The sequence below is a fragment of the Caloenas nicobarica genome, chromosome 2 (genome assembly GCF_036013445.1).
Source record: "Caloenas nicobarica isolate bCalNic1 chromosome 2, bCalNic1.hap1, whole genome shotgun sequence".
In the NCBI taxonomy this organism is placed as follows: Eukaryota; Metazoa; Chordata; class Aves; order Columbiformes; family Columbidae; genus Caloenas; species Caloenas nicobarica.
In genome coordinates, this window is record NC_088246.1 from 35341567 (window position 1) to 35359121 (window position 17555).

Sequence of the window (17555 nt, forward strand, 5' to 3'; positions counted from 1 at the left end):
CTAATTTCTTAACAGATGGCAGTCATGCCCACTTTACCCACGATGACCTACATATTTTTCCTTAACTTTTATTTACCATCTTTCACTGGCTCTGTTTTCCAGAATTTTACCAGCAGTGGTACTTTTAGGATAAAAAGTCTGAGAAACTCATTCAAGTATGTCTTTTTTACATGATAAAATATAGACCACACAAAGGAGGAAAACACCTTTACAAAGTTTATGCCATAAAATTGCACTTTTGACATAAAATTGTCTTTTCAAAGGCTGGTCAAGACTCGAACTCTACATTCAAAGTTTTTATCAAGTCTTGGCCACAAAACTTGGAGTTTGCAGGCATTAAAGCCTTTTCATAACTCACACTTTCTTCTACAAAAAATATCATACAGACAGTTAAAACACAACCACTGAATTCAATTTCATTATTTTATTCTATGCATTTAATTGTGAAAAGGTAGAATAATTAAATGTATGTAGAAAGTGAAGAGCTGGAGGAAGAATGTGAAAATAAATTATTGTGAACAATAATTTAAGTCAAGAGAATTTAAAATTTCCATTTAAACGCATCCAATCTTTTCTAAGCTTTATTGTATTGTCAAAAACATTAAAATCTTGTACTTTAGTCACTCCAAAATGACAAGGATTTACGTGGAACATCACATTAAAGATAAATCTTGAAATGACCAATGGCAATTGGAAGGATTAGATTTGGAGAAATTACATCATCAGCATTTGCAGTTTTCTGTACTCAAAAATAAGAAAATATTTCAACAGCAAATAAACAAGGTGGCCACAGGAGCTGGCAGTCCCTCAGCTCCTGTTTCAGGCTGTCATTCTCAGGCACATGAACTCGCCCAGCTGCTCATCAGGCCCTGGGGAAGAGAGCAAGGTAGTTTGAACATATTTTCACTTCATGTGCCATAGAAAGACTGCTGCAAAAATATTCTTTTGGAAAGACTCACAGGCTTTCCTGGAGTAGAAGACGGAACTTATATTAGCAGATTCTTGACGGATGAAATTTATGAGCTGCATTTTGTAGTTACCAAGATACAGATGTCGAAAAAAGTACCACATATCTGATTGCCCAACAAAACTGAAAGCCTGCACATACGGACAGTGAATCAAAAAGAAAAACAGTTCTTATTTTGACTGAAGGACCAGTGCCTCGATGGAAGATCACTATAACGAGGGACAAAGTAGAAAACTTGCACTAATTTAGAGAATAATAAGTTGTTGTTGAAACTGTTCCTACATTGTGCCCAGTGAGACAATTGAAAGGTTGTTCTCTAGCGTGATTTTATAATACCAGTTAGACAGACAAACAGTGAAGGTGATCATTGCTTTAAGTCAGTAACCAAACAATAAAATAAAATACAGCCACAAAGCAAGAAAGTTCTCCTGTAACACTCCAGTATCATGTGCATCACCTAGAGAGATGATTTTATGAATAGATCACTTATGCTGAATAGGCATCATACCTTTAAAAGGTGAAAGTCAAGAAATACAGAGAATAGCACAACACACCACATACCTCGGTCACCTGGTGTTGTATTCTGTGTCTTCAAATTGGTAAATTGAATTTAAATGCTTTTAGAGCTGCATGCCAGTTTATTTAGGAAGCCCACAGATCAAAATCCAAATAATTTATATTTGTGTCAAGTACAAAAAATGTTATTGCATTACTTAAAGATTCTGATCTCTCTCTGTTTCTCTCCTTTCAGCATCATTAGATTTTTCAGCAAAGATTTTGAAAGTGGAGCAAATTGAGGAGCCACACGCCAGGCTCTGAATAGCATCCAGTGAAAGCTGATCGTGCCTTCGTGCTTCCCAAAACACCCACCTTAAAGCGCAGTTCATTTAGACTGACCTGGAACTGCATTAAACTTTCGCACTGCACATTTTGCTTTCACCTAAGTGATAGCATACCCAGCCATACAAATTCTGACTTATCGCAAACCTATTCAAAAACTCAAGATCCTTCCCAAAGATGAGATGTAAATTTGCCTTTACTCCCTATGGTGTCCAGCAACTCATTTTGAAAAGTCTGTAATTTGCTCTGTGGGTTGTTTATACAATTCCAGCATAGAGTGCTTTAAAGTAATTAGAGCTTCCAGTAAAGGCTGCAATGCATTGGTTTTGCTGCCTTGTACAGAGGGATCTGACCTTGTATTTATTTTGCCTGTGGGCTCCACAAACTGCTCAAACAGAGCTCCCATCTCCTGTTGCCAGTTCACACAATCACAGCTCCATCTCCATCTCTCTCTGTCTTCCTCTTTGCCCCATTCCCTGTGCCTGGAATACTTCTCCAGGGCTAGGCAAGGATGTGGAAAAAGCACAAGGCATTAGTTAAAACCAGCAGCTTAACCACCATATACAGCATATTTAAGAGGCTTAAACTCACCAAGAAGTGCAGGAATTGTCAAGCTGGATGTTCTGCATTAAGCATGAGAAAGTAAATACATGTGACAAATGCACTTCTTCCCATGTGAAGGTAATGATTCTCAGATAACCAATGTGTGACTTAATTTAGATAAATTATGTCTGAACAGAGCAGAACAATAATTAACATTTTGTACCCAGTCAACCACTGGCTTTTTTTATATTCAGAACCAATTCCAGGGTTGCTGCAGACCTGACTTTTCTTCAGCTGAGCAAGCAGCAATATATTATATGAACAACATCCACTTAGAGTAATCAGCCTTCATGTCCACATGCACAGAAACAGGATATTTCACAGGTAGCAAATTAAATAAATCGTGTGAACACAAACAGTTCAAACTGGGTTTCCACAATTTATCCAAAACCACTAAGCAACCTTCCATTTGATCTTCCCCGTAATGTACTGAATCAGGACTTGTTCACCAGTGGTAACAAAAATAAATAAATATCAGCAAAGCTGGTTTTCACAATCATTTCAGAGTATTCTGAAATACAAAGGTCTGCAGAAATATGAGTACTTTTGTGACAGAAACAAAATATTCTTTATAAAGCAAGGTACATCTTCCTTACCCCACACTTTGTAACATAACTTCATTTCACACCAGCTAAATAAGCAAAGACCTTGCAAAGGACGCTTAGCTAGACCTCAAATACAGCTATCCCTAAAAAAAGAAGAGAATGAAGGCTTGTTCTTCTCAGACTCCAGCTTAACAACATGAATTTTACTGACTAATACTCAATTGTGGCAGTTGCAGCCTGATGCTGCAAGGCTGAAGGACAATTACAGGTCACTGTCTATGCGATTATGCTGGCCCCGTGACAGAGCACACTTGGACGCCGAGGCAGAAGCCTCCCAGCCCTGAGTCGCCGCAGAGTCCGCACAGATCTGGACATTTCACTCAAGACCTGCATCACTTAGGCTTTCTGAGCTGGCCACTATACTCAGATCCATCACTATGCCACCTGCCTGGGAGGCTCTGTGGCCACAGCCTTCCCCTCTGCCAAATACACCTTCAGCTGCTGGGCTCCATTTGTCAAGCTGAGGACCTCTGCAGCACCTTCCATGGCAAAACCTACAATTCTCACTGGTCATAAAGCTGCTTTATTTCCAATACCTGCACAAAGTATATACACATTTACATGCTTTCTACATGTACATCTACAGTGATGCTATCAGCTGGTTCAACTGCTAATGATCCTTTTTTAATCAAGTCTTACTGTGCAGATTTTTTTTTTCTATAACACCATTGTGTTTTAAATGCATACATCATATCTAGCATGTTGTGGTCATACTTCTGGGCTATAAGTTAAATAAAATATGATGCATAGTTATGTAACTGAAAAACATGAGTTTATCTTCCCAACAGCACAGCTGGAACATCCCCCACACAGGCAGGCATCCAGGCAAAAGACACTATCAGTGGTTTCTTATTCCTCACAAGCCACTATTAAAAGGGCCTCTAGTTTATAGCTGAAGATCCCACTTCAGAAGTGTTCCTCAAATTTTGTGCTGCTAGTCATGAATTAACCAAGCCTGAAGATGCTAACAAGATAAATCCCAAAATATTCAAATCTGCCTAAATGCATGCACATAACCTATGGCTTGACCAACTGAACTTTGCAGAGGTATTTATATCCTCTTCCATTACAACTTCATGAAAAGAAGAAAACTGTGATAGTCATGTACATTGAATTGCATTTTAGTCTTAATGGGGGTTTTCAAAACCTTTAAATTTGCTATTTCAAAAATATAAAAGAGGTAAGACAACACTGACAGGAATAAAATGAAACACATTTACGAATAAGATCTTAGCCTAGTTATGTCCTACAGAACCCTGAAATCTGTTTATGATTTGAAAATGTTTTGCTGCGTCTGCTTTGAGAGATACATGTGTTATACAAAGCCCAATATCAGTTTTTAAGTGCAGGAATACAAAGTTGTAAGAAATTCTTATCACTCGTTTCTTTTTTCCTTATATTTCTCTAAAGCCTCTATAGTCACTGTCCTCCACGTCTTTCAGCCGTACTGTCCTCTGTACTTCCCACCTCCATACAGAGGTGGTGGCTCCTGATGCCTCGTGCTGCTCTCCTACCAACATAGCCACTTTTACTAAAGCACAGCTCATTTCAGAAGTATTGTTTTGATGTACTGACAATCTGAAAGATACTCAGTATTTAAGAATGTTATGCGTTTCTCCTTTTCATAAATACTTCCCTGATATTGTTCAAAAAAAATCTTCCATCTGAAATACGACTGCAAGAAGAAAAACTTAAGAACACAGCCAAAACCAGTGAGATCTTGCAGGCATTTCTGGTGGTGAAGAAAAAGCCTCAAAAAGAAAAGCCTCAAATGAAAAATGAAGTTTCTTGTGTCTTGAAGACGACATGTCAATTTTGCCAAGTGAGATTTTAATGATACAGTGTAAAGCTACTTCCCTGGGAGGGGAGGTGTTTATTCCACCCCACACACCTTTCATTTCAAGGGCCAGCTTCATTTGTTTGTTATTGCAGCTGTTACAGTACATTACAGTCATTGCTTTCCTCAGCTCAGTGTTTGGGCATTTTCTTTCTTGTAGTGTGACTTTTTTTATTTAAATGAAATGCGCATTATTTTTCAACTTGATAAAGTAGGTCATGGCAACTGTTGCTGGTAGAATATACACAACCCTTGAAAATAGACCAAGTATTCCCCTATAATATATTTAGCTTCGTGTATACCATCAAGGTATACGCTTATTAGAACAGGATGTGAAATTTCTGTAAACTTGAAAAAAATACAGTCTTTTTTTCACACTAGATCATAAGTCCACCTGCTGAAGATTATAAGAAGGGTCTGAGAAAAGGCCAAACGTTTCATAACTACTCAGGATAAGGACTGAGACACTTTCCTCTAAAGTATCTGGTACTGGCCAGGGACAGTCACAGCAGCACAGAGGACACCTATCGTGGCAGCCCCTGCACCCGGGTCAGCAGCGTTCCTTCACCATGGAATTTGCAAATACAGGGTAGATCAAAATCTCACAACTTGCAGGGGCAGATGATGAATCGTGCCCTTAACAGCTGTTCCTCAGCTATCACCACCTCTGAATTAGCAGTTTCTCTCAGATTTCCTCAATAACTGTATGGCACCGGGGGAGGGGGGGGAAATTAAGAAGTGACATATAAACTACAGTTTGGCCAGGCAGAACAAATAGCATTCTAGATTCAGTGCTAAGTGAAAGCATGAGTCATGCTCTGAGGGAAGAATAATTTTGCACTTAAACTTTCAAGAAATTTGGAATTTCTGGTCATGGGATGACTTTGAAAATAGGCAAGTGAACTCCCCCGCTCTTCAACCACCCCCTCCCACCAGGATTTGGGCTGTAAGGAAAGAAACCTTGTCTCCCAATTAGATACATCCAAGTATTTCCCTGGAAAATTGCCCAATGCAGCTTACTTCTGTACAAGAGCCTGTGCTGCACAAAGCCAGGAGGATTTAACTGGAACAGTAAACTCCCCATTTTTCTTACAGCCAGCCTGTCACGGTCCTCCCTCGCTCACTGCTCACCTCCCTTTTCTTTCTTCTCTCCAATAACAACGGGTGAAATAGAAATAAAAAGTGAAATAAAAATAAAAATGCATGCTGTCAAGGACTGATTTGGTAAGAAAACCAAACCAAGAAGTCTATCAACATTTCAGACACAGATGTGCACACTTCTATAGTGGGTCATACAGCAAAAATACAGCATGTGCAAGAAATTCTCCAGGCTCAGTGGTCTGCTGTAGAAAAACCTCTCACTTTTATTTACATTTTCATTCATTCATGTTTACTAAAAAAAGTGAGCCATTGTATTCATTAATATATTTCCCAAACTATAACACTACAGATCATAAACCCCGAGTTTAACTAGTGTTGACTTAAAAGTCTTTGGTAGTTACTCCTTGTAAAATGTATTATTGGAAGGAAATAACTGATTTAGAGTGTGGCAATTTGAGCTTTTGCATCTTTTGTGTCCTGTTGCCTTTCCCATTAAAAGAACAGAATGGAAGGAGACAGGACAGCTGTGTCCTCTGTTTCTCAGAGGACGGGTGGATTCTGTCACCCCGGATGAGGACAGAACATTAGCAAAACTGAAATTGTGGCCATTACGGACAGCCCGAAAGACCAGCAAAAAATAATCTTGTCAAAATGTTTAACTTTGAAATTTTATTCCTGAAGTTATGCTTACACTTCCTGACAATAGTCTACTAAGCATTAATTAAATTGAAAAAGTAAATTAAAGCAGCATATGCTTAAATTGAAGGTTTTAACGGGTCTCTAACCGGCAGTTTAGGAAGAGTTGTTAATTGCTCACTTGGAATCAAGGCTGCTCTGGACAGCTAAGGTGAACTTCTATGTAGCAACATCATCTTCAGAAAATATATGGTGCCTAGTCTTAAGCGTTGTATATTGCTCACTCAAAATGAGGAAGACAAATGGGAACTGAAAAATAATATTTACTCGTCACCTAATAAATTGACAAAATACCAACAAACTGTGTAAAGGAACAGCTTTTACACTTCTGAAGTACAATCAGAAACAAATCAGCACAGTGGTACAATTGTGCATTTCTGGTTCAGTAAATTAGTTCTAGGAATGTTGCACATTTTTAAATTTAAATTTTAAAAATTACTTTTTCAGTATTTTAACCCTTTTCCATGGAAATGCAGATTCCCACAGATCACACACAGGATATCATCTCAGTTACCGTTCCAAGAGCAATAAAGGGTGTCAAGTTAAGAATCTGAATTAGACGTATGCGATGCTATATAAATTATTACTTTATTAAGCAAACATGTACAGCTGTCTGTGAATATACTTTGTTTTGCTAAGCTAAATTCAATACCAAATATCCACATATAGTTCATTAGGTTTTAATGAGAATCAGTCTGTCCATATCTTCATAAAAAGCAAATATACAGAAAGATTAAAGCCAACTAAAAATACATTTTTTTTTCTTCTTCTGGATTGAAGGACCACTTTTGTAGTTTTCCAGTATCACGTTAATTTACATGACCACAGAGATATGTAGCATGTTTTCTCTTTATGGGCAGAGAATACAGTCTGCTGTTTATATTTTTGCATCCCATTTCATTACAACATGCTAAATTTAGTCAGAAGTTTACTAGCTATGAAAGCCATTTACAGGCATAGAAAATTTGCAAATTTATACTGCCCTCATGGCAAGTTAGAGTCCACTGAACTTTGCAGCCCATCTCCCTCCATACAGTGGAAAAACCAGTTTCCTCCAGAGTCCCAAAGCTTGAGCCAAACAATGAATGTTTTTTCCACTTCCCCAAACCAACTGTTTCCTTTCAAAAGCTGCTGGCCTGATGCCGGAAAGTACTGCAGGTAAAACTACAAACTAGCTTATCTTAGGGTACCTTCTACCTCGCCGACCACTTGTTAATATCATTTCATCCAGTGATGACAAAAATAAAATCAGCGGGTAGGGATTGGTGGATCATTAAAGTGTTAAAAACTGCATTAACGAACAGTTTCAACCTTTATAAGCAGAGTGGCTGCCCACTAAAAGATGCTGTTAAAATCACACATAAAGGGACAGGGCACTTTTGAAGTCCTCCTTATCCTTCTCAACAGCTACACCAAATTCTCTTGATGTCTCTCAAGTAGAAACACACTCAGCTTTTTCTCTGTCACCACAGTGAGCACTGCTGTCTCTGACTATGACTGTAGCTGACAGCATCTACCACTTAGCTAACTTAAGAGCCCCCAAGAATTAAAGTTATTTCATTTTGTAGCACTTGGCAGCTTGTTAGCAGTTCCAAACACTTGCTGCACTACAGAAGGACAATTTTCTACTATCAACATTTTCATTAATCCCTTAGTATTAGGCTTCTAAAGTAGAATAAAAAGTGAAATTTCTTTGATTTTTCTGAAAGCACGATTCCTACTGTTTAAAATAAGCTACTACTTGCAGTGCGTTCAAACACACTCGTGGACAGTTGTCAAATTGTTCAGATATTTAGGTTCTGGGAGTAAAAAAAAAACCTCCTGGGGATAAACATATACATGGACAAAACTTGGGGGGGTGGCAGGGAAGAAGGAAAATTTTCGGTACATTTTAAGGCAAGGCATCATACGCTATCTGGTCTCAGATCAAGAGCTTTTCCTTTTCTTTAGTAACTTGCCGTTCTCTAAAAATACAGCAGCAAAGCCCAGGTCTCCTCCAGGAAATATGGAAGCACAGAAGTCACCTGGACAGAAGGGGAGACCACTGAAAGTTACAGCTGAACATCCTGCTGCTGCATTGAAGTCTTCTTAAAGCTTTTCAAAATCGTTTTATACCTTATCACTCTGATGCTCACGATTGTGCCTGCAGGCTACTAGGCAGCATGTTTTACTCCCTACCAGATAAGGCCTTGCCTGGTTTTCTGCCAGAATCTTAACGTTCTTTCAACATAACTTCAGCTGACAGGAAAATATATTTTTGTTCTCAAAAGTTCTCGCTGTGGTTTTGTAACTAAAAAGCACGTGTCTCCACAGTAGACATTTTCTTTTGTTAAGTGTGTGGCACATGCAGAAAGTCAGTAAGCTTTAAGAACCTCATTAAACAAATATTGCAAACATGTTACATTTTCATAAATACATTTCTGTTTATTAATCAACGCTGATAATTATCCTTGGTCAGGTTTGACCTTTTTTCATCCTTCATAGATATGCTTTGACAAAATGTGCAACAAAAAAAAATTCACAACAGATTACATGCTTGGACCAACATGTGAGGATAAAACAAGATTAAAACATGTTACTATAGAAACACATTGATTGTGAACTTTACGCAGGTGCCTTTAAAAAAGTTATTTTTATCATTTTACTCAGTCTATAAAGTAATCTTTATTTCTCCTTGAAACATACCTACTTTAATAATCCTAATATTTTTTATACTTAGTGTAGGAAGCTTCTTTGAACTTAAAGGAACAATGTATTTTTCATTTCGTCTTCAAATACCTATTGCTACAAGAACTTATGAATTAAAATGAAGATATGACCTTTTACCAAAAGCAAGTGCGAGTATAAGGCATTTAAACTGGGAGTCAGTGAGTGAGCGGTCACTAGAGGCCAAAAACATACCTTATTCACTACTACACATGCCAGGATTGGAGATTCAGTCCCACATCCTCATTACCATGTTCCTAAAGGAGTCCAACAACAACTGCAACCTTCTCTTCCCCTCCATGCAATTAGCTTGCAGGCAAAACTTCTGCTGTTGCACAACTGGAAAGCAAGGGGCCCTGAAGCTTTACAACAGTGGTTCTGCATAAATAAATTTCTAAGGCCACCCTTGAAACGTGACAAATATTCTGGCTTCTGATGTATCCAAAGCATTATTTCATTCTTCACTTGGTGCACAAATAAGCAACTTATCAGGGTTTACATAAACAAAGACAGGAAGAAGTTACCCAGTCTTTCTAAAAAGAAGATAAAACTGATGAAAACACGTTCAAACATATACTGAAAGACAGAGATGGTATCTTAGAGCTACTCTTAAAAGGAAGGACAAGTTTTCATGGCTTCTCCAAGCACAAAACTGATTTACATCAAAGGAATGAGTTCATGACCTCCAGATGAAAAGTGTGTGCTTCTGCTCAGCAAGAGGGTGATGAAAACGTTCTCAGTGATAAGAATCTGGGCTATCTGTATCACTGTCTGGGAGCAAAATGCAGAGTCTCACTTTGTAAAAGCCTCCTTGCAATGCCAGTAAGAAGGCGTATTGTTTCTTTTGCTAAAATGAAGGCGGACAAACCTGATTGTCTCTGGAACGATGAGACACACAGCAGTTGCTACTTTTCTCCACATACAAGCATAAGGAATCAAAAGTTTGAGTAACAGGAGACAAGATTCACAATCCTCTCTCACAAGCCACTTTTGGCTATGATAACTGCCTGTTTCAAGCACCTAAATTCATAGTGTCTCCCAAGGTAGGAAGCAGTAACTATTAAAAATATCTGGATTTTCATGTTTGAGATACACTGTGTCACTACTGCAGGGGGAACCATCTGTGGCCTTGACAGTGCAGGACCAAGGAGTTCACAACCTTTTCACATCACTTCAGGCCCAACATCAGCTTGACGCACGTTTGACATTTACAAGTGACAACTTGCCCTAAAAGATGCATTTAAGCTACAACTGGTTTACAAGGCTGTATTGATGAAACTGTGCATGTATGTTTGATCCACCGTTTCATAATTTCACAAACATTTGATTTCTACTGACACAAATTCTAAAAATGACTTTTTCTGTAATCATACTAAATTAGCAGTCCCGCTGTTTCAGACAGTTCCTTCATCTGATCAGGTATTACCTGTTTAAGATCAAAGTACCTATGACTAAAACTAAAAATTACAAATTATGCTCTTAAGAGGTAAAATTATCCTGCTTTTTCACCCCTCTCCCTTCCATAGATAACATCCATGATGCACAGAGGTATAGTTTTAGTCTTAAACAGTAATGCAAAATTAATTTGTTTCAATAGCAACTAGTAAGACAGTAAGTTAACAAACATCCTTTTTCTCCTTTTCTCCAATTTCGTTTTTTGCAAGAACATCTGCCTATGCTACTAGCCATTAGGTAAGTTAGTGCAAGTATTCATAACTAAATCCACAAGAAACACTTCTGAATTCATCTGAGAGAAATAGCTTAAATTCATAGACATGCACTTGTGCACAAAGAAGAGCTAGGGTTGTGCACATTGGTTATTTTTTGCATTTATGAGTACAAGCAGGCTAAAGATGACCCTCTTTTCCTTTGAAGGAAGTATTAAATGACATTTTAGCACAGATTTTATTTCTGTACAAAGAGTTTCTCATATAAGACAGTTAGTAAAGAGCCAGCAGACAATGTTGAGTTGTCAATATTCTTAACATCTGTCAATATACAGCTTACAAAGTAAAATCAAATACCTTCCACAAGATTTACTATGTCAGTGCTCCAAGTAAGAGAAGAACAACAACAACAAAAAAAATCTATGTACTTAATATTTCTACTGAAGAACAAAGCTCGGAATTTTAAGTTGGCAAAATTGAGAGGAAATACCAACAAAAGAATATGCAGGGCTTCCATTAAGTTTCTTAAGTGAAATTTATGAGGATGAGGAATGAGGATCACTTCCTTCACTAAATTTTACTGCGTTCAAGAAAGCATTAAAGAATTCCTCTAAAGGCTCAGCAACATGTGGAAACTGCTTCTCTAACAGCCATAAATTCAGTTTTCAACTTTGTGAAAATGAATTTAAGATAACTTCATTTTAAGGTGAATTCACTTTGAGCACTAAGTATGGTTTCTTTCCTTTTTCAAAGACATAGAACTATTCAGTGAAATTACATCATGTGTTAGTGTGAGCTTTTAATATAATTTAAAAAACCCATTACGAAGTATTAATGCATTCTAAGAACATATGCCAACAGGATGGCACTATGTCAGTATGAAAACAAAAATATTGTTAAGATAAATACTAGTTCTCATTGTGGCCTTCTGCTACAGCTGTTAAGAGGAGCAATGAAAAATTCTCTTCTGATAACTGTTCACACTCTGTTAGTTTTGTATCCCTGTAGATCTACCACCCTTCCTTTCACCAGCTATCAAAACTGTCTTTCAATGGTGAATATACTTGCCCTGGAAAGGATCAGCGAAGTGAGGTTTCCTGCACAACTCTGTATGAAGCCATGAACATACCTGTTCCACAGCAGCCAGCTCTGTAAATAAAATAGCCGCACGTTGGACACAAGAGTGGGGCAGGTCTGTGCTCATTTCTGCCAAGTACACTGAAACTGTTTGAAAGTCATTAGACAATCACAAAAACACTGCTTTGCCACTTAAACATAAAACTTCCCAACACAATCAGCTAACTATTTTGTAATAATATTTGATAAACTCTGCTATCTGCATACGTAAAAGAATCCTATAGCAACTGGGCACCTCCTAGAGAGCCCATTGCAGCAGTATGGCAGTACCTACCAACACAAATAAGTAGACGTATTTTCCACTCCTTGATCTCCTCCTCTGAGTCTTTTTCAACTTCTAGTTTGTAGAAACTGAACACACACATCAGTGTACTTCATCGCAGCCACACTAGCAAAGATTCAACCCTTGTGCCTGCTACATAATTCAGTTTTCGTGATGCATCTCCAGCTTTCCTGAGGAAAGTCAGTCCTATTGGGCAATAAACAGCTGGCGATACCTTCTACACAATCACAATAGAAACAGGGAGATTTAACCTAAAGGAATTCATCAAGCTTAAAGCAGTGACTAAGCCTACACAAACACAGATGTAAATATGGGAAATTATTGCAGAATAGCAGTGCTATATTCTGCTTTACATGTAAAAGATTCATGTGAGCCTGTTAACACTAAATTCAAAACGTTAGTTCATATACAATTGCAGAACTGTAAGAACTACACAGTTCAGAACATCCAACCTTCCACAACCGCAAGCAAACATGTAAGTTGCATGTAAGACTTACAATATCCTACCTGTCCTATGTGCCCTATAATACTAATTTAATACCTATAGGTTAAAAAGACCAAGAAAATATTTAAAAAAAAAAAAAGCTACAATGCAGCATAAGCAGCTAGCCAGGAAGCTCAAGTGCATTATCACCATCTGCACCTCAAAACAGAAATTGTTAAGTATTCAGGATACACTGTGAGTACGTTTACATGCTAGTGGAGAAGGTAAAACACCACAAGTGCCATGGCTGGCGATAAGACTTGGGATAGAAGTTCCTCCTAATGATAAAATTCATAATCTGTGAACACTCGAGCAAAAAACACACCCACCAGCAACACAATAAATTTTTCAATCTCACCGGTAACATAATCTCAACCTTGCCAAAGCCCTGTCTTTGGCTGCAGTCTGTGGAAAGCATTTCATAATGAGACACAAACCACAAGGAGCCCAATGGCACAATGGGTGAGAGTCTCCCTTCTTGGCATGGTAGGTAACCAGTAGAAACCCCAAAGCCTAATATTAAAAGGAGCCCAAACACAGCACAACACAACGAGTAATATTTTTTCCAGTTCCATAAAGCTTTGAGGTATTTTTGAACAATTACCCTCATCTCGGCAGAATATATGGCTACATTTCCACAACTTCAGGTTTACCTATTCTATTTCCTTGCTACCTCCTTCAATGTTTTTCTAGACATAAAATTAAGCACCATGTGTCATCCTCAAAGTCCTTGCTCTATGCCAGCTATACTACAGCCATCTCCCATTGTCCATTGATGGAGTGATTCTTCATAGCAAGAAGCTTCTTAGGCAGCTTCTTTCATCACGTCCCCTCTAGGCTGAAACAGGCTCCAGATCAATTTGATTTCTGCTTTCCTGTAGGGAGGGCACCACAACCATGACATAAGGAAGACTGACTTACAGTGAGTGGGTGCTCTCTCAGTGCTAACTACGAAGAATCCAAATCTTCTCCTCTTTTACAGCAGTGAGAGTCTGAGCAATTCCATGAGACAAGATGTGGCAAGCTCACGAGTCTGGTGTCAGATCTGAAAAACAAATTAAAAAAAAAAAATCATATGAAAAATAAGACTTCATGCTGCATTGTCCTTCCATAACTGGGAAGCACAAGGGAGGTAAAGAATATATTAATGTCTGGAAAGTTTACTACCTTTTTTGTGGGTTCCTCCCTGCTCCCCTCCACCCAGTCTTTCCCTAAAATACAGCATCTACAGCTACATCTTCCTTTCCTGAAAGATGTGTGTTAGAAGTTCAGGTTAGCAACATTCTCCTATATAAGCAAGCAAAAAAGTTTTAGCCTATTAACACACTAACAGAGGAATGCATTTTGTGACAGACATCTTTCTTGCCCCAAAAATTCTGCACAAGTGTGTAACTCTGAGGGCGTAGGGAACCCACTCAAACATCTTGTCAGGACACACATATACACACACACCAAAAAAAAAAAAACCAACACAACACACAAACCAAAACAAACTTGCATAGAAAGAGATGCCAGATGCCAGGGCGTACTACACTTTGACAAACTCATATCACTATTCAACTGTTGCTTTGAAACAACCAACATGCAGTTTAGACCTTTGGTCAAAAGCACTTTTTCTGAAGACAATCCAATTTAACAATCTCAGTAGCCTGCAGGACTTCTCTGTACAACATGAACGCTACCAATTGTAGAATCATAGAACAGTTTGGGTTGGGAGGGACCATCAAAGCTCATCTAGTCCAACCCCCCTGCAATGAGCAGGGGCATCTTCAACTAGATCAGGTTGCTCAGAGCCCCATTCAGCCTGGCCTTGGATGTCTCCAGGGATGGTGCAAAGAGAAGTGGATTATGACAAAGCTTTACATGCTCAATTTGAGCTAAAAAGGCTCTATAGTTTAGCCTCTATATTCATAGACTGTATGGTTCTTCATTCCAAATATTAGATTTGCATTTCTGTTGCACTGAGTATCCCGTAACAGCTTAATGATAATCTTTCCAAGAGTCTGTAATCAGCACCAGACGAACCAGTGTCTTGGTACCACATGTAATTTACTGTTTATAAAAACTAGCTCATCATTAAGCTTCTCCTGGTGGTCTGAGGCTTTCCGGATCTTTCTTTGAGGTCAAAATGAGAAACAGAGAATTCCTCGAACTATTTGTACCCTAGATTCAAAACTGGTACCCACTGTGTATTTTGCAGGTTTTATTTTAAATAATAGCTTCAGCAGTTATAATTCAACGTTTTTCTTTGTTATTATTTCTATATGCTGTCAATAGACCACACAGCTTCACTTCAGTAAGAGAACTAAATTCTTCTGAATTTCTTGGATTTTTGAGATTACTGCCCTTATTTAGTATTAAAGCATTAGCGTATTTTCCAAGGAAAAATGAAATAATTTTCCCTGTTTTCAACTCACTTAGTTTTGAGCAATACTTTTGCCTTCTCTTATCAGTTATCTACAGTTAATAACTCATAATTTCATGTTTACACTGAATTGCTTGCTGCTTCTATTTGTTACATTCCTGAAAATACCATCACCCCCAGCTGGTTTGGAGTCTAAACATCTGTGATCTAATTTTAGGATTAGATTTTTTTAAATATATGAACTTGTGTATTTTTAATGATAACTGAAATATTAAGGGTGGAAGTTTTTAAAACTAGAGTAAGAAAGAACACCTGATGTGTTAACTTAGATATTTTATATTAATCTAGGGTTCTTTCGTTTGTGCTGTCTTTTAAGATTAGAGACCCGAAATAGCTACTAATGTAAGAGCCTATTGACATTTTTAGCCTGTAGGAGCGTGCAGTGGGCAGACACAGCTGAAGTAATAACATATTTGAGTGATGAACCAGCTTTACCATTTTATTACTCAGACTTTCCCAAATCTATGGCTGGCATTTTTCCCAGTAACTCAGGAATTAAGCTGTTCTACATTTAAAACTTCCAACTAATCATATACTAAAAGCTTCTCATGGTTAAGGCAACAAAATCACCTTATGATACACCTTTGAAAAACTAAATTAAAAAGAGTAGCTTTGAAAAATAGTGCCTTCAATTCTTTGTGTTATTTACATGAACAATGCAAGAGAAATAGAAAAAACACAATCTGATATAGGTTAGAGACAATTACATTAGGTATCAGGAGTATATTACATATCCCATTGAAATAGCAGGGACCCCAGAGGGAAGCGACAGATACAAGGAAACACAACCTAAGCACTCTCCTTCACCAGGCACCAGCAGCTTTGTGCCAACTTCCAAAACACACGATGGCTAAAAAAAACCAAACAAACACACCACACACCAAACAAAACCACCCACACCCAAAAAAAACCAAAACACAAACCACAAAACAACAACAAACAAACCAAAAAACAAACAAAAAACCCCCACCAAACAAACTCACTAAAACCCAATAAAAACTAAAGCAAACAAACCCCCCCCCCCACACACACTACTTCAAAATTAAGAAAAATAATTGAGCTTTTCCACACAGCCCGCAAAGTCAGACCTTATACAGCAACTCCACGGATTACAGGACAGGAAAGGGGAGTTGCCATTTGCACCACTTTAATCTCAAAGCCTTTATTTAGCTAAGTTACCCAAAACAATATCCAGAATTTTCCACTTTATTGAGCAGCCTCCTGTGTAAGAGTTTGGCCTTGTCTTCACAACTGCAGAATTCATGAACCCCACACCACCCAGGGCAAGCCAAATGCAGCGGCCTTCACCTCGAATAATGTGTCTAAAGGTATCCAAGAAGTCAATCAGGGAGCTGAGGTTTGTATCAACCACTTAGTCACCCCATAAAGCCAATCGATGCCTTTGTTGTTCCACAATCTTTCCACATTTTTCACACACAGCAAGTCTTCCTCCTCCCAAAATGAAATTTTGCCTACAACTTGCTGGTCCAAAAAAGGTCCCATGTTCCCCATTGCTCCCCAAACCACCATGCTGGTCTCATCAGCGAGCACAGGGAAACACACATATTTTGTTTCTGAATATTTTGCACTACAGGCGCACACTTCTTAAATTCAACTGGGAAATCCAGACCAGCTTAACTGCACTGCTGATTGATTTATAACTTTTCTTTTGTGCCTGTGAAATAAAAAAAGTAATCCACACTTGTACAGACATACTCACAAACAGATATTAAAAAAATTCTAGAGGCTGATACATTGGAATAGAAGGATAAGTTGAACAATAAACATTTCACAGTTGGTGACTACAGCTCATAGGAGATTCCTAAAGGGATGCTCATTTAATGCAGAACAAAGGAAATTAATTATTTGGTACCCAAGGGAAAAAAAAAAAAAGCAATAATTGACCTTTTCAACAATTCTACAACAATTCATTAAGCTGTTTTGTACTGTATTAGTCCCAAAGAAGCTACACATTTTTAAGTATTTCTGGAAGAAGCTACCAGAAGTGTAACAAAGACCTGATCTGGCAATAGAGTGCAACTTGGTATAAAGCTGCAGCAAGCAGAACTGGGCCCTTGGGAAGAACCAGACAATTTTCTCCCTTCTCAAAGTTAGCCATTTATTGCTGCTGCAGCTCCTACTAAAACCAGTTGCAACACAACTCTAGAGTGGAATGGGAGTGGGAAATTAATCCAGTAAATAAC

General features: G+C 38.1%; 1 protein-coding gene across 3 annotated transcripts in view; it reads right to left on the minus strand.

Moving 5' to 3' along the window:
• Positions 1–17555, minus strand: part of OSBPL3 (oxysterol binding protein like 3) — a 91763-nt gene that overhangs the window by 58200 nt on the left and 16008 nt on the right. For all 3 annotated transcript variants that reach the window (XM_065627451.1, XM_065627453.1, XM_065627450.1), the window contains exon 2: positions 13848–13971. The gene's annotated coding sequence lies outside the window, so the exon portion shown is untranslated. The remainder of the gene's footprint in view (positions 1–13847; positions 13972–17555) is intronic.